This window comes from Ambystoma mexicanum, chromosome 14, assembly GCF_040938575.1.
Source record: "Ambystoma mexicanum isolate Mex_15411 chromosome 14, UKY_AmexF1_1, whole genome shotgun sequence".
Lineage (NCBI taxonomy): Eukaryota > Metazoa > Chordata > Amphibia > Caudata > Ambystomatidae > Ambystoma > Ambystoma mexicanum.
The window spans coordinates 507973848-507996751 of NC_090940.1; positions in this window are offsets into that span (position 1 = coordinate 507973848).

Below are 22904 nucleotides of genomic sequence, written 5' to 3' on the forward strand. Positions count from 1 at the left end.
GCTGCGAGGAGCAGAACAACGCGAAGCGTGAGTTGCTGATCGGGCGTGGTTTAAATAGCTTTGGAATAAGTTCCAGGGATGTATCCTTCCACTGATCAGGTATGTATCCTACCCCGACCACACCCAGGTGGAAAGTAGTCCCACAGGTAAAGTAGTTCCATTCAGGCCTCAAGAGGGCCTGGATGTAGCAGCATGGTCTGCATCAGGTAAGTGCACATTAAAACACTTGAACACATGTCTAAGGCGCCAGGACTGTGTCCAAAGGGCCCCAGCTTGGGCCCGCTGGCACTTCCCTGGGGGGAATGATGCCTGCCTCTGGGGTTGCTGGGTCGGACCTGGCTCCTTGGAGGTAGGCATCATGACACCAGGCCCCACTCATGTCCAACTCATGTCCTCCTGCACTCCCACCCCCCAGCAGTCAAGGGCACCCTCCACCAGGCCCCCACTCATGTCTCCCAGCACCGTTGTTGTGCGTATGGGAGTTGCAGTAAACTATTGTCCTGGGCAATTGGGGTTCAAAGGGGTAGGGTACTAGATGGAATTCGTACCCTAGTGCTCTAGCAAGGCTGTATGTGACCCCTGGGGGAAGATGACGGGTCACGCAACGCACAGGCACCCCAAAAAAGGGAGATAATGTGCACGCAACCCCTCCTAGACCACGTGCGTGGAAAAATAAACCTGCACTATGCTGTGGCACCCAGAAACACAAAAATGAATGTATGCGTGTCACATGCAGCCTAGACTGACCTCTGAAGGGGTACGCAACACACGGGGAAAGCACAGATGTTAAATACGTGCGCGACTCACCGTCTGCCAGGAAAAATCGCGTGAAAAATACGCGCGTGTGCGCGTTGGCAACACCCCCGCCAAAAGAAGAATTGTACACTGTCTGTGGAGACAGGACAACAGAAGAAGTGAACGCTGTTTGAGGAAACAGGCCCAGGAAAAAGACAAAAAGAGAAAAAGCTGTCAGAGGTAACAGGGAGTACGAACTTGGAACGCCGTGAAGTAAATCGCTTGTTAACCGACAAGAGGTACAGATTTCACCCACTCGCTCTCCACGAAAAGCACGTACAAGGAAATGGCGTTCTACATGTACCTTTTAAACATGCCCACACGTCCAGCGTCACTTCCGCGTGTACGCACTAAGGCCCTATCCTCCAATTACACGAGCTGACACTCTGACGTGCAGTCATAGGGAAACGCCCGCGCACGCACGTCACAGACGCGCATACGCGCTGAGGCCCTTTCCACCAATTGCACGCTATGACACTCTGACGTGCTTATTTTTTCTACTCGCCATGGAAAACGCACATGCGCGTAACGTCATAGACGCGCCTACACGCTGGGGGCCTTTGGGCCAATGAATTCGCGTACGTGTGCTGATGCGCTTACGCGCAAAGGCACTTTCCTCGAATTACACGCAGACGTGCTTGATTTTCACGTGCCAAATCACTCTGTATCAAGCTGGCCACGCATAAGCCCATGGAAGACCACGCTCCTGCCCAGAAGGCCGAATTACTGCCCCCCAGAGCCCCGAGCACGCTCCCACCTGCCATCTGCTGCTGCCTGATTGCCTACTGCCCACGTGCCCTGCCATTTGCTGCCTACACATCAGCCAGGGGTGCTGTTGCTGTGACCACCCCTGCTGGAACCGAAGACTCCCGACTGGGATTCCATCGCTCCACAGACCAGCCCCAGGACCCAGTTTCCCACCCACTCCTGCCTCTGGGGTTGTCATGTCGGGCACTGCAACATCTGGCACCACTGGCAACCCCCTGCCAGAGAGGCAGAGGGGCACCAGCTTCACTGCCACCAAAGTTGGTGTCCTGGTGGAGCAAGTCCTGGGGCAGTATGATGCCCTCTTCGGAAGTTTGCGCGCCGACAAGGAAGGACGGACTCGGATCTGGACGGACATCGTGACTGCCATCAACGTGGAGGGGGTGGCAGTCCGACTATTCCATCATGTCAAGAAGTGCTGGGAGGACTTCAGGTCCAGGACCCTCAACCAGGCCCGGCGCCTCTTGAAGGCAGCGGATGCTAAGGGGTGCCGGGGCCACTTGTCGGACGATCAGATGAGGGTCCTGGAACGCATATCCCCAGTGCTCCACGTCCAGGTCCTTGAGAGGCAGACCCGTCTGGAGTCGAGCGGTAAGTGTACATGCATCATGATTGTAAGCTGTGCGTGTGGTGGTGTGCCAGTAGTGTGCAGGTTGCACATGTGTTTTTATGGTGCCAAGTATGGGGGGGGTGTACAGGGCCGTGAGGCTAACACATGCAAGGGCTCTCATGTGTGAGACATGGATGGTGCTTGTGTGTGTAGGCTTGCATGCCAAATGCAGATGTGTGGGCACACATGTTTGGATGAATGTGTATGTAGGCATGTTCGTGATGTCACGCATGGATGTTGGTTTCAGCTGCATGTATCAGCACTGTGTACATGTGCATGTGTGTGTATTTGACAAGGGTGCAACAGTGATGCAACATGGATGCATGTGACAGCGGGATGTGGAAGCCTGATTGGCATATGTGACATGGATGCCAATCTGAACACTGCGAAAGTTGGCAGAGGTGTACACATGCATGCAGGTGTGGTGGTGTGTGTGCATGTGTAGTGCACTCCCTGTGTTAGATGTGATGTCTGGCTCACCTTTGCCTGCTCATGCTGTTGTATGTGTATGGATGGTGCTGGCTGTTGCAATATGGCTGTGTATGGCTCATGTGTGCGAGTTGAAATGACATGTGTGTTGGCGAATGTGATGCCATGTCTGAGGTTTCAAAAAAATGCCACTCATGTACAACTGTCATGTGTGTATGTGTCCATTGTACAGTGCCCTGATGCCTGTGTTTTATTTCTCCCTGTCTGCAGCGTCAACTGATGAAGAGGGCGGAGAAGGTGCTGTGGAGCACAGCGGCAGGGATTGCACCGCCAGCCGGAGACGCAAGGCCCGGCTCCCCTCCCAGGTTCTCATCTCGTCGGGGAGTGAGGGGTCCGGTGCCTTGTCCCAGGCCGCAGCTGCCGGGGGGGAGGTCCAAGAGGCGGAAGTCAGAGTTGGACTCCTCGGCAGCAGAAGGGGCAGCTGGGACCCCACAGGGCCCAACGGGGGAAGATGGCACAGAGTCATCCAGGTTGGTGGGGTGTTTGGTGGAGGAGGAGGCCGTGCAAGCGACAGAGACGGGGTCTGGAGGTGGGGATTCCACTGGTGCTAGTGGTGCAGTGCAGGACCAGGGACAGGAGGCAGCACAGGCCGCCGTAGAGGTGCCTGTGTGCCATCCTGCCCCTGATCCTGTCCTTGCATCATCTTGCACCAGCAGGGATGCCTACGTCCAGACCTGTTTTCAGGCAGGGGATGAGCTTACAACAACTGGCCTTCCTCTGCCTGCGGAGGTGGCTATCCAGGTACGGGTTGAGCCTGTCCTGACTGGTGTGGCGTTGCATCAACGGGCCATGCGAGGTGACCTGCAGTCTTTTCATGAGGAGACTGCACGTCATCTCGAATGGCTCGTTGACCGCGTCGGCCAACTGGGACAGGTCACCCAGGCCGGATTCCTCTGTTTGCTGGAGCTTGTTGCGACCCCCTCCTCAACTGAACACCCTATGCGCCAGTCGTCCTCCGTGCCATCTTTCCACCCATTTGTCACCTGGGTGCCCTGTGGAGCTGCCTCTGACGGTGCGGCCAGGCTGGTGGAGGACACATCCCTGCCACAGTCGGGAATCGGACGTCCAGCAGGGGTGGCCACATCAACGACTGCACCCCGGCCGGTGGAGGATGTGCAGGCAGCAGGAGCCAGGGCACGGGCACAGGCACAGCAGCAGCAGCAACGAGGTGGGAGCCATGATGGCTCGGGGCCTTCGACATCGGAGGGGCAGGCATCGGCCGGAGGGCAGGAGGACCCAGGACGGGAAGTGTCTTCCGTGTGGCAGCGGTTGGGCCACGCCATAGATGCGGAGCGGCAGCGGGCGGAAGAGGCACGGCTCACAATGGTCAGTGCGGAGAACTCCATGCGGAGGGCCCTGAGGCAGGCCGAGTGCCTCGAGGCAATCCGCAGGGAGTTGGAGGAGAACATGTCGTCGGCCCTGCGGACCCTCGGGGCCATGGAGGAGGACCGCCTCCGGGACATTGAGCAGGAGTTCGATGATGCCCTGGCCCGGAACATCCAGAAGTGAGCCGTCGGACTAGCCCGCTGCCCTTGTAAATAGTTCTTTAGTGTTAAGTTTCCTTTCGGTTTTGTTTTGTTTTGGGGCGCTTGGACAATGCTCCAACTTCTTGTATATAGTTCTTCATTAGGTAGTATTTTATTTTATAGGTTTCATTTAAAGGATTGGGCACATGGACCCTGGATGTTCACCTTGTACATAGTTTGACAATGGATTTGGATTTTTGATTTTTTTTTCACATGGATCAATGGTTTTTTCTTATTTTGGAACATTGGATTTATTTTCTCAGACTGACACTTTGGAGACTTGCTTTTTGATTGCCTTTCATTTGGATTTCATGCATCTTTTTCATTTATTGGACAAGCTGGATTTCATTTATTATTTCCATTTTCTTTTGTTCCATTTCATTGCCTTGCTTTTCTGTTTAATACATTATAATTTTGTACTTCAATGTGTGGTATTCTCTCTTTGGTTTCATGCATGTCACAATGTGTGTTCTATCATTCACATGCCGTCATTGTGTGGGTTTGACGGATATGTGTTGATGTGCAGACTAGCCATTTGGGATGCATCATGTGCTGGTGATTTCTTTGTCGGGTGGATGTCATACCTGGTGGTGTATTCGGACTGGGGTGGCGTAGGCAGTGTATTGAGTGGGCATGTGGGCCATGATTATGGATTGTCATGAGGTGTTGGGGGGACATGTATGGGGGCCTGCTGGCAGGTGCCCTGCACTGCTGGGGGTGGGGGTGCAGGGTGACATGAGTGGGGGCCTGCTGGCAGGTGTCCCACAGTGCTGGGGGTGGGGGTTCAGGGGGACATGAGTGGGGGCCTGCTGGCAGGTGCCCTGCACTGCTGGGGGGTGTGGGTGCAGGGGGACATGAGTGGGGGCCTGGTGCAGGGTGCCCCACAGTGCTGGGGGGTGGGGGTGCTGGGCGACATGAGTGGGGGCCTGCTGGCAGGTGTCCCACAGTGCTGGGGGGTGGGGGTGCAGGGGGACATGAGTGGGGGCCTGCTGGCAGGTGCCCTGCACTGCTGGGGGGTGGGGGTGAAGGGGGACATGAGTGAGGGCCTGGTGCAGGGTGCCCCACAGTGCTGGGGGGTGGGGGTGCTGGGAGACATGAGTGGGGGCCTGGTGGAGGCTGCCCCACAGTGCTGGGGGGTGGTGGTGCTGGGAGACATGTGTGGGGGCCTGGTGGAGGGTGCCCCACAGTGCTGGGGGGTGGGGGTGCTGGGAGACATGAGTGGGGGCCTGGTGGAGGGTGCCCCACAGTGCTGAGGGGTGGGGGTGCTGGGAGACATGAGTGGGGGCCTGGTGGAGGGTGCCCCACAGTGCTGGTGGGTGGGGGTGCAGGGGGACATGAGTGGGGGTCTGGTGGAGGGTGCCCCACAGTGCTGGGGGGTGGGGGCGCAGGGGGACATGAGTGGGGGCCTGCTGGCAGGTGTCCCACAGTGCTGGGGGTGGGGGTGCTGGGAGACATGAGTGGGGGCCTGGTGGAGGGTGCCCCACAGTGCTGGGAGGTGGGGGTGCTGGGAGACATGAGTGGGGGCATGGTGGCGGGTGCCCCACAGTGCTGGGAGGTGGGGGTGCTGGGAGACATGAGTGGGGGCTTGGTGGAGGGTGCCCCACAGTGCTGGGGGTGGGGGTGCAGGGGGACATGAGTGGGGGCCTGCTGTAACGCTCACCTGATTCCCACGGAGGCGCAGGTCTGGCTTCGAGTGCTGATGCTTCTTCAATGGTGAAGCGCAGGACTCTGAAGATGGACAGGAAGGGCCCTCTACTCTGGCTTCTCCGGCTCGCAGGAATATTCCCCTGTGCGTGAAAAGGGAGTATTACCTACTGACTGAGTTATGCTCAAGCCTCCCACTCTCTTCCAACCCTCCACGATACCCTTCCACGATTCCCCGTGAAGTCTCACCTTAGGGTCTGAAAGGACGAGCTCTCCATCCTGCTTCTGACGCAGGGGCGCGTTGAACCCAGTTACTTCACTGGATTGAGGTTGGATGGGAGTTCAGGTAAGCTTGATTATACTGGTAAGGCGCTGTAAAAGTTCTGTTGCAAGTTCAAAAGTTCAAGCTTTAAATAATAATGTTCATTGTCTTTTTCAGGTGATGAATGAAGATTCCTTTGGAGACTTCTTGCAACAAAGCGCTGATGTTTATGTCTTTTCTCCATAGGGGCCGGGGTTCGGAATGCCGGAGATATGGCGCCGACCCGAAGTGAAACGTGCAGTTCCAGTAAAGATCTGGTAAGTCCTAGATGAGCGCTCAGGTAATGTTTTTGCATTCGCTCATCTAATGTCTTTGTCTTTTTTCCCCATAGGGGCCGGGGTCCTGCTTGGAAGCAGCAAGACCCGAAATGAAATGGGAATGACCCAACAGGTAAGTCTTAGAAGGAAACTGAGCTCTTCCTATTCCCTTCCTTCTCTCACCTCTTATTCTTGTCTTTTTCTCTAGGCTCTGGGAAGTGGCTGTGTATCCGGATGATCGCTGCTGAAGATGGAGGAACCCAGGAAAGGTGAGTGAAATGCAGCGCTGCAGCGATCGTAACGAAATGCTTTTAAAAATGATGTCTTCCCTTTCAGGATCGTCAGTGATGTCTCTGTGGTGCAGATTAGCTGGTAGGTCTCTTGTCTCCCTTTGCAGGTGACCCAGGATGCTGACAGGCGTGGCTGAAGTCCAGATGCAGGAGCTGACACGGTGAGCGTCCAGCTGCGAGGAGCAGAACAACGCGAAACGTGAGTTGTTGATCGGGTGTGGTTTAAATAGCTTTGGAAGAAGTTCCAAGTGTGTATCCTTCCTCCGATCAGGTATGTATCCTTCCCCGACCACACCCGGGTGGAAAGTAGTCCCACAGGTAAAGTAGTTCCTATTCAGGCCTCAAGAGGGCCTGGATGTGGCAGCATGGTCTGCATCAGGTAAGTGCACATTAAAACACTTGAACACATGTCGAGCTTTATGAGCCTGGCGCCTAAGGCGCCAGGACAGAGGTCCAACATGAGCCTGGCGCCTAGGGCGCCAGGACTGAGTCCAAAGGGCCCCAGCTTGGGCCCGCTGGCACTCCCCTGGGGGAAATGATGCCTGCCTCTGGGGTTGCTGGGTCGGACCTGGCTCCTTGGAGGTAGGCATCATGACAGTACCCCCCCTCAAGGCCCCTCCCAAGGTTCTTCCCTCCGGGGGTTTGGGCTTGTTCGGAAATCTCTGGTGAAACCTTTGTACTAATCGAGGTGCGTGGACATGGTTACTAGGCTCCCACGATCTATCCTGAGGTCCATATCCCTTCCAGTCAACAAGATAGAAGAGTTTCGACTTTACCACCTTGGAGTCTAAAATGTCTTTAACTTCGAATTCTAATTCCCCTTCAATTTGAACTGGATCTGGAGGCTTGGACAATCGGGTTCCTGGTTGTACTGGCTTCAAAAGTGATGCATGAAAAACTGGATGAATACGCATGTTGGACGGTAGATCCAGTTTAAAGGCCACTGGGTTGATTATAACTTTGATGGGATAAGGTCCTATGAATCTGGGATTGAAGGTTTGCGGGCCCTTGAGGGGTAAATGTTTTGTTGCTAGCCATACCTGGTCTCCTACTTGGTAAGGAGGAGTTTTACTTCGGTGCAAATCAGCGTTTTCTTTATACTTTTTCTTGGCTTGCTGTAAATGAGTTGCAGCTTCTTTGAAGGCTCGGGTTATTGTGGAATGCAGATGATTTACTGCGGGCATTTCCAGGGTCAGAGGTGGATTTAGATCAGAGGTCCGAGGATGGTGACCATACAAAGTATAAAAGGGGGTTTGTCTGGTTCCAGAATGCACTGAATTGTTGTATGCATATTCTGCGATCCAAAGGATGTCTTTCCAATTTAACTCGGATTGGTGTAACATGCACCGAAGATATTGCTCGAGAGTCTGATTGGTTCTCTCGGTTTGTCCGTCGGTCTGGGGGTGGTGGCTGGTGGATAACCGCACATCTATTTGTGCTAGTTGGCAACACTTCTTCCAAAAATGTGAGATAAATTGACTTCCACGATCCGAGACTAAAATGGAAGGGAAACCATGTATGCGAACTATATTTTCCAGGAATTCCTTGGCCAAGGTGGAAGCTGAAGGCAAACCCTTTAAAGGGATAAAGTGGGCCATTTTGGAGAATAGGTCCACAATTACAAGGATTGTGTTGTAACCAGCACAAGGAGGCAGATCCGTTATAAAGTCCATTGACAGGGTGTGCCATGGTGCCGGTGGAATATCCAAGGGTTGAAGTAGGTCGGCTGGCCTTTTCTTTTGAGCCTTGTTTTGGGCGCAAATTCCACAAGACAGTACAAAAGACTTTATGTCTTTTCCCCAAGAAGGCCACCAGAAGTGGCGTTTGATTTTTTCCTCCGTTTTAGCGATACCAGGGTGTCCTTCCATTAAAGATTCATGATGATGGGCAATAACAAGTTCTTGCAATTCTTTACTTGGCAGAAACAACCGCTCCTGGAAGTAGGGTAAGTCACCCTTAACGGTGTAATGAGGACCCTTTTGACTCCATTCCAGTAAGGTTGAAGAGTCTAGAAGTTGTTTTACTTGCGTTTGGATATCCTCAATAGATTGCAATGAAGTTAAGCCTAAGATTCTTTGCTCAGGTATGATTGGCACAGGTTCTAAGCTCGAATTAGGTTCTTCCATGCCAATCCGGGATAAGGAGTCTGCTTTTCCATTCTTGCAGCCAGGGCGATAGGTAATTACAAAATCAAATTCTGCAAAGAATAGAGCCCATCGGAGTTGTCGTGAAGATCGAGCTTTGGCCGTCTTTAAATACTGTAAGTTTCTGTGGTCCGTAATTACGGTGATGGTGTGTCTTGCCCCGAGAAGGTAGTGGCGCCAAGCCTTGAAAGCAGATTTGATGGCCAGTAACTCTTTATTGGTAATTGCGTAGTTGATTTCAGGAGGAGAACATTTTCTGGACCAAAAGGCCACTGGGTGTAGTTGGTTAGTTTTTGGGTCTCTTTGCGACAGGACAGCTCCCATGGCCGAACTGGAAGCATCGGTTTCCACTATGTACGGGAGATCTGGGTGCGGGTGCTTCAATACAGGTGCAGAGGTGAATTTGGTTTTCAGGTCCTGGAAGGCTTGTTCGGCCTCAAGAGCCCATTCGAAGCGTTTGTTTTTCTTTAGGAGAGCGGTGATGGGTTGGACTGTTCGGGAAAATTCCGGGATGAATCTTCAATAGAAATTGGCAAAGCCGAGCATGCTCTGAACTCCCTTCACCGAGCTTGGAGATGGCCATTTGAGGATGGCGTCCACCTTTCGCGAGTCCATTCGGACTCCTAGAGGTGTCAGGATGAATCCGAGAAACTCAACTTCTGTGGTATGAAAAACGCATTTTTCGAGTTTTGCAAATAGTCTGTGCTGGCGCAGTTTCTCAAGAACTGCCCTAACATGTTTTCTGTGATCAGATTCTGAAGAAGAGTACACCAGGATGTCGTCAATGTAAACAATGACGCAGACATCGATAAGTTCCCGAAGAACATCATTCATAAAGTACTGAAAGGCGGCAGGTGCATTGCACAAACCGAAGGGCATCACCTGATATTCGAAGAGCCCAAATTTGGTGCGGAATGCAGTCTTCCATTCGTCGCCTTCTTTTATGCGCACCAGGTGATAAGCTCCTCAGAGATCTAACTTGGTGTACACACAAGCGTCTTTCACCTGGTCGATAAGCTCAGGGATCAAGGGCAGAGGATAACGATTCTTAATCGTTATTTGATTTAGGGCGCGATAGTCTATACACGTTCTAAGGTCGCCTTCTTTTTTTGGCACGAAGAACAGAGCTGAAGAGACAGGAGACTTGGACGGGCGAATAAAACCATTGGCTAGGTACTGATCTAAATACTGACGCAAATGCAGGTTCTCAGGTTCCGTAAGAGCATAAATCCTACTACAAGGTAGTTGAGCATTGGGTACCAGATCGATCTGGCAATCATAAGACCGATGGGGAGGTAACGTGTTAGCCTGTTCTTTCTGAAAAACCTCTTGGAATTCTTGGTATTCCGACGGTAGCTGTACAGGGGTGGAAGTTGCTGTGGCTAGACCCATAGCTGGATTTCTTGGATAACAAGTTGGTTCACAATCAGGAAAACTTATCTTCTTTGCTCGCCAGTCAATTCTGGGATTATGTGTTTCTAACCAAGGAATTCCAAGAATTACTTGAAATTGTGGGGCCTTGATCACATCAAACACGATTGCTTCCCGATGTCCATCCTGACCCACCAGTGTCACTTCAACAGTGGAATGCGTTACAGGCCCTGAGGCTATTTCGGTTCCATCTACTGTAGTAATGACATCTTGGGTTACTTTCGGGCGGAGAGGAAGCTTAATCCTGGAAGCCAATTCACGGTCTATGTAATTTCCAATAGCTCCACTGTCGATGGATGCTTTTATAGCATGCAACTGCTGAGGCTGTTTTGGGTCCACGAGCACCATTGGCATGACGAAATGCGAGGTCAAAGAGTTAGTTTTCAAGCTCGGCAAGCGGACCCCTGCGCTTGCCGGGCTAGGTCGTTTCCCGAATCAGGTGTCTCTAATTCATTGTCAGTAGTTCCAACCACTTTCTTAAGTGGTTTAACTGGACAATTTCGAAGAAAGTGACCGGAAGTCCCGCAATACAGACAAAGTTGCATTTGCCGCCTTCTCTCTCGTTCTTTCTGCGTTAAAGGTCCTTTAACACCACCGATTTGCATAGGTTCAGATTCGTCGGTACTCTTGGAGGTAGCGTGGGTTTTGATCGGTGCTCGGTTTTCATACTTGAACCGATCTGCTTTTCTATTTTGAAGTCTGTGATCAAGTTGAACCACTAAGTCAATGTAGTCTGCGCAGACCTGGGGTGGGTTTACTATCTGAGCTAGAACATCCTTAAGCTCTCCGCGCAGGCCTCGATGAAACAATGTGATCCTTTTGCTTTCTGGCCATCCAGTTTCCACAACCAGTCTGTTAAAGGTGGCTATGTAGGACAGAAGATCCTGATTACCTTGTCGTAAGGATAGCAGTTCGTTATCAAGGGCCTGTCCTTGAGAGTGTCGAGCGAACAATCTTTCCATGCTGGCCTGGAAGCCCTGAAAATTCTGGAGAATGGGATCATCCTGATTTACCAATGGAATAGACCAATCGGCAGCACTGCCACTGAGGTAAGATAGTATAAAGGCTACCTTGGTCTGGTCGTTAGGGAAGGCTCCGGGTCTGCATAGAAAGTGTAAACGACATTGGTTCATAAAGACGGCATATTTCTTGGGATCCCCGCAAAACGTTCAGGCGGGGCCAAAGGCATGTGTCCAGGTAGATTAATTTGTACCGGGTTACTCAAACCCATTGATGTGGAAATGTCTCCGGAATTAGGTAAAGGAGTGTGCCCTGCCTGGGCCTGTAATAACCTTTTGGCTAGGTCATCAGTTCTTTCCTTAGATAAGATCAGTTCTCTTTTGAGAGCGTTAGTCTCCTGGCGGGCTGAGTGCACCTCTGCCCGTAATTCCCCCAAAAGCTGGGCCAGCTGGTCAGTCTCGGAAGTCTCCATAGTGCCCGGGTGGGAAATTGTGGGTAGGCTTCACGTTCTGTAACGCTCACCTGATTCCCACGGAGGCGCAGGTCTGGCTTCGAGTGCTGATGCTTCTTCAATGGTGAAGCGCAGGACTCTGAAGATGGACAGGAAGGGCCCTCAACTCTGGCTTCTCCGGCTCGCAGGAATATTCCCCTGTGCGTGAAAAGGGAGTATTACCTACTGACTGAGTTATGCTCAAGCCTCCCACTCTCTTCCAACCCTCCACGATACCCTTCCACGATTCCCCGTGAAGTCTCACCTTAGGGTCTGAAAGGACGAGCTCTCCATCCTGCTTCTGACGCAGGGGCGCGTTGAACCCAGTTACTTCACTGGATTGAGGTTGGATGGGAGTTCAGGTAAGCTTGATTATACTGGTAAGGCGCTGTAAAAGTTCTGTTGCAAGTTCAAAAGTTCAAGCTTTAAATAATAATGTTCATTGTCTTTTTTCAGGTGATGAATGAAGATTCCTTTGGAGACTTCTTGCAACAAAGCGCTGATGTTGATGTCTTTTCCCCATAGGGGCCGGGGTTCGGAATGCCGGAGATATGGCGCCAACCCGAAGTGAAACGTGCAGTTCCAGTAAAGATCTGGTAAGTCCTAGATGAGCGCTCAGGTAATGTTTTTGCATTCGCTCATCTAATGTCTTTGTCTTTTTTCCCCATAGGGGCCGGGGTCCTGCTTGGAAGCAGCAAGACCCGAAATGAAATGGGAATGACCCAACAGGTAAGTCTTAGAAGGAAACTGAGCTTTTCCTATTCCCTTCCTTCTCTCACCTCTTATTCTTGTCTTTTTCTCTAGGCTCTGGGAAGTGGCTGTGTATCCGGATGATCGCTGCTGAAGATGGAGGAACCCAGGAAAGGTGAGTGAAACGCAACGCTGCAGCGATTGTAACGAAATGCTTTTAAAAATGATGTTTTCCAGGTGGGCGATGTTGCGAACATTCATGATGGCCGCCTAGTGTGGGAGCTCCGGCTCGAAGAAAATCCTGCTTCGAAATAAATCCTGTCAGAACCGTCTAAATTGTGGAAACTCGGCGACGCCCTTGTAGCTGAAGCCCTACTGCACACGGAGCTTGAAAATTGTGAAAAACCGGAGCCGGGGTGCGGACATATCCGACGGCAAAGACTGGCGGCTGGTGGGGACCTGCGGAGCCGTCCTTGAGAACCGCGGAGATCGGGCGGAGATCCTGAGTGGGGGAGGGGCGCCGCTCGGCATGCGGGCCCGCCCGCGAGGAAACCGGTGCATTCTGCCGCCTGGAGTAAGCGGAGCCGGGTCACTGCTCCCGGCTGCTCCCTGGCCCCCCACTGGAAGTGGTTGGACCCCGAGCGAGAGGGGGAGGGTGGCGCTCGACGGCATCGCCGCCGCGGTCGACGGCCCCAACTGCGGAGGGCCTGCAGCTGTTTCGGCAGGAGAAGGTGACCACAAAGAAGGCCCTGCGCGACGCTCCGGGACCCGGTCCTAGGCCGCCTCGTATCACCCCTCCGCTACCCTCACCAGCACAGAGAACGGCACCCCGGGCTACTCTGGAGCGGTGCCCGGAAGCGACAAATAACTCCCCGGTGTGCTCCCCGGAGTACTGCGGAGACGTGACGGCGGTGATTTCGGGCCTACTGTGGGGAGGCGGCGGCGCTAAGTATAACACCAGGATACGCTGAGATTCAGGGCTGAAATCCTCTGGCGCGTTAACCGTGAGGCCTCAACACACGCAACGGTGCTAAAATACGCTCTGGATATACACCGTGGGACACCCCCCGCTGCGTACTGGTGCGCAAAGAAACAACATACGGGGAGGAACTACAGGCCTCCGCCATCCGGGTGCCACGCCACATGGGCCGCACCGAGAAGAGAGGGGCCGGCGGGAAGAAAGTTGGCCCAATGGATACTTTCACCAGTGCGCAAACACAAGGAGCAACCAACGGAGAGCCGCAGCTGCCAGACGGACGAGAGGCCGACCCGATGGAACGGCTAGCAACATTAGTGGAAAACGGATTCATGGCTATGAACGTCAAGCTGGATGACATAGTGGCAACAATTGGATCTATAAAAGCACGTGTCGAAAAGGAGAGTGCACGGGTGACTGAGGCGGAAAATAGGATAAGTGCAAGTGAAGATACGATACTGCAGCACAGTCGTGACATAGCACATCTCCAGACCGAATTGCACAAAACGCAAAGCAAGTGCGAAGACCTTGAATCAAGATCCCGAAGAAATAATATCCGGATTGTCGGGGTGTCAGAAAAGTTTGGTAAAGACCTCATGGAAAGACAGGTTGAAACGCTACTGAAAGAAATCCTCGGCGCTGACGCCTTCTCGGATCATTTTCTGGTGGAGAGAGCTCACCGAATACTGGCGCCACTCCCCAAACCAGGAGCTCCCCCTAGAACCATTATTGCTCGCCTCTTGAACTACCGGGACAGAGACACTATACTTAGGCTATCGAGAGAAAAAGGAACTCTACAATTTGAAGAAAGCAAAATCCACATATATCCGGATTTCTCGGCCAGCGTACAAGCACAAAGGAGATCATACGAAGGAGTGAAGAGGCAGTTGCGTATACAAAATGTGCCCTACGCTCTTATCTTCCCGGCGAAAATTAGAATCCAGCATGGAGGAAGAGCTCACTTTTTTGAAAATCCCACGGATGCTATATCCTACGTGGAGTCTTCCATTCCACTACCCTCGGGAGACCGTATAGCAGACCAGAACGCGAACTCATAACTGGAGGGGGAGCGACTAGAACTGGCAGAGCGCACACAGAGACACGACGGTCTGCCACACGGTGAGAAAAAATAGGACGAAGTGTGATGTTGACGGACTGAACTTTAAATTGTTATTGTTTCGGGCTGTGAGCCCCAGCCTGGGGCACGCCAGTGTGCGGCATCGGAGTCCCTCAGGAAAGTTCCACATGGTTCAGGGAATGTTTATTGCGGGGCAGCATTGTCATGTTGGGGTTGATAATGAGGGTGGGGGCCAAAAGTATTGTATGACTGAAGGGAGTGGGGGGGAGGGGGGTAAAGTTGGGGACAGAGACTTAGTTGGAGAAGTCTCCCAAGAAGAAAAAAGTGGTGACATTGCAACACGTAGACATTGTTACAATAGCGGCAGATATGAAACTGTAATCTGGATATATAGATATGACTAATTCTGGCAGGGCAGCCCGAGGGCTCCGATTGAAACTGCTCACTTGGAATGTCCGAGGTCTGAACAACAGAACCAAATTGAGAAAAGTGGGGGCCTATATTACCCGGCATCAGCCCCACATTGTCATGTTACAGGAAACCCACGCGCTTCAGAAGGTCAATGCTGAGCTCTTGAGGGGATGGGGTTCTCATAGGTATGGCACGGAATACTCCTCGCAGGCAAGAGGGGTACTAACTCTGATACACCCTTCTGTTGGGTTCAAGTTAGAGAGAAGTAAAACGGACCAAATGGGTCGCTATGTCATACTCTGGGGTAACATTAAGGGGGAGGAAATTATTCTCGTTAACACATATGGCCCGAATATTGATGACCCCGAATTCTACATAAAAGTGCTACATGAGATCGGCGCGCATGGGGACGAGCAGATAGTGTGGGGAGGAGATTTTAATTCTATCCTAGATACAGACCTAGATCGCTCAACCTCCACACATAGGAACCCCTCGAGAACAACAAACACTTTAAAACAAATCATCTCACAGCTACAAATGGTGGACGCCTGGCGAGTGCTCCACCCCCTCAGACGGCAGTATTCTTTTTACTCCTCAGTACATGACACCGAGTCCCGCATTGACTATTGGCTAGCGTCGGCGTCACTCGTGCACCAGATTAACGGAAGTGAGATACTCCCCCGCACCCTGTCGGATCATTCTCCCATAGAATTAGATTTGACACTGAGTGGGCTTAAACCCCCGACCAGGAGATGGAGAATGCCTTCTGATATTTTTAAAAACCCTGAAGTAATAGAGGAACTACGCACTGAGGTTGAGTTCTTTCTGGAGAATAATAAAGGTTCGGTAGATAGCCCATCAGTCCTCTGGGAAACGTTCAAGGTGTGGGCAAGGGGCATCCTGATCTCTAAGTCCACGGGTCTATTAAGAGCGGTTAGAAAAGAACTGGAGGAGGTTGAGAAGCAGTTGAGGGAGCTAGAGGGAAAATACACACTCTCACATGAGGATGGTACCCTCGCCGAAATAAATAAAAAAATACAAGTCTTTAATACATTGGCAAATAGGGAGTTGCTGTACATGGCCACCCCGGTCAGGGCTCGCCGGTATGGCGAAGGCAACAAGGCGGGACGCACACTAGCTAACCTATTAAAAGCTGACAGAGGTCGCACCCTGATCTCCAGCATAATAGGGAACGACGGGACAGTACAAACTAAGGAGGAGAATATCAATGGGGAGTTCGCCCTTTTCTATAAAGAACTTTATGCCAATCATGATCTGAAAGACCCCCGTGATGTCCAACTATATTTAGACAGCATAACTCTCCCTAGATTGATAGACGAGAATAGGCTACAACTAGACCAACCCCTTACGATAGAGGAAATTAAGGTAGCAATTAAATCACTGGCCAATGGAAAAGCCCCTGGTTCGGACGGACTGGGAATCGAACTGTATAAGGAGCTGTGCGAGGAACTCGCCCCGATACTGCTGTCCATGTGGGAAGAGGCTACTGAAAAAGGAACACTACCACCATCCATGAGAGAGGCTATAATAACGGTACTCCCCAAGCCTAGACGTCCCCCCAACGAAATGTCCTCATACAGACCCCTATCCCTTATCAATTGTGATGCAAAAATATTCGCCAAGATCCTGGCCAACAGACTTCTGCCGCACATGCCAGTATTGGTCCATCCTGACCAATGCGGGTTCATCCCCACCAGATCCACAGCACTAAACTTGCGCAGACTGTTTGGGGTGATGGCCCAAATCAAACCAGAGGCCCAGGCGGTAGCCGTGTCACTAGATGCCGAAAAGGCGTTTGATTCCGTGTCATGGACATACCTATTCAAGGTGCTTGGTAAATTCGGATTGGGTCCTGGCTATGTGAACTATGTCAGGGTACTATACACTAACCCGGGGGCCAGGGTGTTGACTAACCACACGTTGTCGGAATGGTTTGAGTTGAAGAGGGGCACTAGGCAGGGCTGCCCGTTCTCCCCTATATTGTTTGCTCTCACCATGGAACCAGCTGCGGCGGCAATCAGGGAACATCAGGAACAGAGGGGCATACGGATGGCGGGCCTTGTTCAATCTATATCCCTATATGCCGATGACACCCTATTGTATGTTAGAGAGCCTGACACACATCTTGGCCCAGTGATGGAGGAAATACATAAATTTGCATTACATTCAGGATACAAGACTAACCGAGCTAAATCTGAGATCTTCCCCCTTACCCCTGCCACCAAATGCCCGAATAACACACTAGGACTAAAGTGGTCCCCGGATAAGATCAGATACTTAGGGGTTATGGTTTCTGGAGATAGGACATCATTATACCTGAACAACCATGAACCTCTACTGACTGCTATAGCCACTAAGCTCCGCTTCTGGGCCAAACTCCCCATATCCCTAATAGGCCGGGTAGCCATATTGAAAATGATCGTTCTCCCCAAGCTATTGCTAACATCCCGATCTGGCCTGGGAGGAAATTTTTCGATACCCTTAGGTCACTTGTGGTGGAGTTTGTGTGGAGTGGAGGGACGCCTAGAATGAAGTGGGAAAAAATGGTAGAGCCGTACAGTAGGGGGGGCATTGCGGCACCCGATTTTGAACTATATTATTTGGTTGCACAGGCCCAATTTGTTAAGCATTGGTTTGACGAGCACGACACCTCACCCCACATATGCCTTGAGAAACATGCTGCGCGCCCGACCGACATAAGGTCATTCATCTTTAAAACTAAACACAGGGACAACTGCCCGTTTGATCCTGTCAGCACGACAGCTCAGGCGTGGTTCAAAATTTTCCGTAGACTTGGGGTGGAGACGCCTTATTATGCTGAGGCCCCCTTCTGGAATTTCCCGGGCATAACACCCACATACGACCCGGGTATACAGAACAAATGGGACCCGGATAAAGAATTTAAAATCAGGGACATATTCCCCAACGGGAAGTTTATAACACTGGAGGAATTCAGGACAGGGATGGGGAGAGATCAGCTGATGATCCTACAGTTTCACAGAATGAGATTGGCCTTTAAGACCCGTTGGCCAACGTTTCCAGATGAGCCCCCCCCACACCCATGTCTGTTGGTCCTTTCAACCCGGGCTGAAACTAGCGTGTCGGGGTTGTATGGGGCTGTACAGTCCAACGCCCCGATATTGAATGCGACAAAAGCCTCCTGGGAGACAGATCTGGGTGAGGATATAACGGACAGACAGTGGGAAAGATACTGTGAAATGACCAAGAAAGTGTCAATGAATGCCGGCCTCCGACAGATTCAATTTAAGATGTTGAACAAATTACACTACACCCCTCAGAAGGTGGCGAGATTCACGAATAATGGGGCGGGTACGTGTCCAAAATGTGGGACAGACCAAGCCGATTCAATACATATGTACTGGAACTGTCCCTATGTACTTGCTTTTTGGGGAGAGGTTGCGCATATCCTTGAAGAGGTGACTCAGATACCGGCAGACCTCACTCCGCGGAAATATTTGTTTGGGGACATTGGCAAACAAACGGAGGTGACAAGGAGACTCTTCAATATAACATGTGCAGTGGCCAAGAAGTGTATATTGCAAAAATGGAAGAGTAAACAGGCACCGGTTGTGGGCCACTTCCTCAGGGAACTGATGTATGTGAATGAATGCGAAGAATATTACATATTAACCACCCCGAATCCAAGCAAACCAAAGGACATATGGGCCCTGTTCAGAATATATCTGAGTGAGGTCAACTCGGACAGTGATAGCCTGGCAGGGCCGAGCGCTCCACACAATCAGTAATATGCTGCTCATGTTGTACGGTAACCCAATAGTCTGTTGATGTTTTCATCTATGTGTAATATCAGTTGTTGTTGCAATGTCATGTACCACAATCATTAAATAAAGTTTAAAAAAAAAAAAAAATGATGTCTTCCCTTTCAGGATCGTCAGTGATGTCTCCGTGGTGCAGATTAGCTGGTAGGTCTCTTGTCTCCCTTTGCAGGTGACCCAGGATGCTGACAGGCGTGGCTGAAGTCCAGATGCAGGAGCTGACACGGTGAGCGTCCAGCTGCGAGGAGCAGAACAAAGCAAAGCGTGAGTTGCTGATCGGGTGTGGTTTAAATAGCTTTGGAAGAAGTTCCAAGTGTGTATCCTTCCTCCGATCAGGTATGTATCCTTCCCCGACCACACCAGGGTGGAAAGTAGTCCCACTGGTAAAGTAGTTCCTATTCAGGCCTCAAGAGGGCCTGGATGTGGCAGCATGGTCTGCATCAGGTAAGTGCACATTAAAACACTTGAACACATGTCGAGCTTTATGAGCCTGGCGCCTAAGGCGCCAGGACAGAGGTCCAACATGAGCCTGGCGCTTAAGGCGCCAGGACTGAGTCCAAAGGGCCCCAGCTTGGGCCCGCTGGCACTCCCCTGGGGGAAATGATGCCTGCCTCTGGGGTTGCTGGGTCGGACCTGGCTCCTTGGAGGTAGGCATCAAGACACCTGCTGGCAGGTGTCCCACAGTGCTGGGGGTGGGGGTGCAGGGGGACAGGAGTGGGGGCCTGGTGGAGGGTGCCCCTGGATGCTGGGGGGTGGTGGTGGTGCAGGGGGACATGAGTGGGGGCCTGCTGGCAGGTATCCCACAGTGCTGGGGTGTGGGGGTGCTGGGAGACATGCGTTGTTGATCAGTAGTGCAAGGTGACATGTGGCTTGGCTGGGGGGCATGCCCATGGTGGATGGGTTGCCTGCGGGACATTAGCAGGGGTGCAGGGTAGTCCCCTGTGGTGTGGGCTGCCTGCAGGGGCCGTGGAGGGTGTAGAGGGACCACCTGGGAGGACCCACACGGCCAAATCACGTGTAGTACTCCCTGCGCACCCCTGAAATACACGTACCCTGCTGAATTTGCGTGTGAGACTTCCCGTGCACCCCTGGAACACACGTACCCTGCTGAATTCGCGTGTGAAACTTCCCGCGCACACCAGTAATACACGTACCCCGCTCGCACAGGGCCAATCGCGTGTGAAACTTCCCGCGCACCCCAGTAATACACGTACCCAGCTGAAATCGCGTGTGAAACTTCCCGCGCACCCCAGTAATAGACTTGCCCCGCTCGCACAGGGCCAATCGCGTGTGAAACTTCCCGCGCACCCCAGTAATACACGTACCCCGCTCGCACAAGGGCCAATCGCGTGTGAAACTTCCTGCGCACCCCAGTAATACACATACCCCGCTCGCACAGGGCCAATCGCGTGTAAAACTTCCCGCGCACCACAGTAATACACGTACCCTGCTGAAATCGCGTGTGAAACTTCACGCGCACCCCAGTAATACACGTACCCTGCTGAAATCGCGTGTGAAACTTCCCGCGCTCCCCAGTTATACACGTACCCCGCTCGCACAGAGCCAATCGCGTGTGAAACTTCCCGCGCAGCCCAGTAATACACGGACCCCGCTTGGCGTTTGCTGTTTGGCAGCCCTGTAAACTGGTCCAGGGTTAGCGCAGACATTTGCGATGAATTGGGGATTTTGATGGATTTTCCTTGCGCGAGGGCGCTCTTGGCTGTGCCACTCTGCGCCACGGCTGGTTTTGGGGGCTAAAATCCATGAATATGCTGTGCGATGAAATGGATTTTATCGCACACGGCTGGCGCAGTCTATCGCACTGCCATGTCTCTTTGTTGATCACATTGAATATAAAAACGCCTTTTCAGGCATTTGGACTAAGTGCAATAGGGACTTGATGCTCCCTACGATCAATACAGCCCTGAAAATAAGCCTTACAGTAGAAGAAGAAATTAGAAAAGCTGAACATGCTTTCAACACAGACACCACAATTCCTAATATTAAAGAAAAATTAGAAATCATAGAAAAACAAGTCGTTGAGTTTACCAAAATTACGACTGCTAAAAAAGTGGAAACATTGATAAAAGATCTAAAGAACTTCTCAAAGGACACGGCATAGCCCTATCTAAATACAGAATATCAAGGTCCTACCTATTGGAGAGATCTGGACAGTAACATACTGGGAACACCTAATCGTAACAAAGTTACCTTCTCTGATACTTCATCAGATGATAGAGACAGTAGCCAAAGAGGTAGAAGAGGAAACCAACAAAATTATAGACAGAGAAACAGGGGATACCAAAGAAGTGGAAGGAGAGGGCATCAGAACAGCTTTTACCAATATCCACCCTTCTTTTACCAACAAGGATTTGTCCCTCAAGAACAGATACAGCCTTATCCACCCCAGGAACTCCCTTTTCCTCCACAACAAATAGGGCCCCACCTTCAAGAAATCTCTTCGAGACACAAAGGAGGTCATACAGAAGGTAAATGGTTAAAGAAACTTCTATTTTGGAAAAGGGCTTTTCGTTCATCCCCACGAAAAATCCAAGCAAGATGGAAGTAGAGATGGAATTACAAACCTTTTTTCGTAAGATTAGATTAAAAGATTTCTTTGGCATTGAACAAGGAGAAGCAACCCGGGCTATATCCAACACTCGATTTAAACCTTTGCCCACTTTCACTCCCACTTCAAATATGATCTCGAAGGAGACAGTCACGTTTGAAAAAGCACTCCTACAGGACTTTAATTTAATATATGACCGAAAGGATAGAGACAAATTCACCAAATACAGCTTCAATTTTTCTAAAGGAGAGTGGGAAAGTCTAAAGATTCTCAAGGAAGACAGATCAGTGGTGCTAAAGAAGGCAGACAAGGGTGGAGGAGTAGTAGTGTGGGATGTTGTTAAAAACGATCAAGAAGTAATGAAACAAATCAATAACAAAGAGGTCTATGTCAAACTACGAGGTGATCCCACTAATGTCATTTTGAAAGAAATTCAAAGATTAGGGAGAGAGGCTCTAGATAAAAGAATTGTCAATCAAAAGGAATTTATGTTCTTGACTCCCACTAAAACTAGAACCCCCTAATCTATATATTACCCAAAATTCATAAAAACAAGACTGAACCCCCGGGGCGACCAATCGTATCCTTGAGTGGGTCTATTTTGGAACCGATTGGCCAATACTCAGACTTTTTCTTCAAACCCCTAGCTAAAAATACACCCACCTATCTGGCAGACTCCTCAGATGTCATCAGAGTAGTACAACTACTACCATTTGATACAGATAGTGACCTCCTTATTACATTACAGGTAGAGTCACTATATTCCAACATTCCCCAGGCAGATTCCCTTGGAATAATGAAAAGAAAAATTGGAAACGAGAACGGATAAAGATCAAGTACCGAGCGAATTCCTGATAGAACTTTTAGAAATCGCGCTGACCAAAAACTTCTTTAGGTTTAAGAACACTGTCAGATGAGGGTCCAACCTCCCCAACCACCTCCTCACCTATACTTTCGGATGAACTGTCCTTGGAACTGGTAGGGGTCCTCCTGCACGACTTCCGGTCTCCTGAGGACTGTCTTTTCTTTAACTTCTTTTTCTTGTCGTGTAAGTAGGATCTAGCTGCCCCAGAGGCCACCTTGACAGGAAGTGTAACCTATCATAGGTGAACCCCAAGGAGCTAAGCCCCCAATGTTCCAGGGAAAAAGCCTCTTGGGCACCAAAAAACCCTGGGTAATCTGCAATGAGGAGAGTTTAGCTGGACCTTCACAGTTCTTGTCTATTATCTTGAAAGCAATCCAGGGAAGCAGGGTATACTGCAGACAGTAGATGGGATCCGAAGTCCAATAAGGTGAAAACAGGATCCGGGAATAGGAGGCTAACTTATGGCAAAAACCAAATGTAGCTAAAAGGGCAAACAAAAAAGGAAGGAGAAGGACAAGGAGAAGATAGGAGCGACTAGAACTGGAGAGAAAGATTGAAACCGGAAGCAGTGTAATAGAAGTAAGATAAGCAACAGCGGAAAGGTAAGAGGAGAATGGAAACACCCGAATCCGAGAGAAAACAGGAATACACCTACCGTGGATTGAAGACCGAAAGGGAAGAATAAGCGGTAACCGGAGTCACTACCTGGACGTGACCGGAACTAAAACAAGGAACGTCCAAAGGAACGATCTTCCGGGAAATTGTAGAGGATAG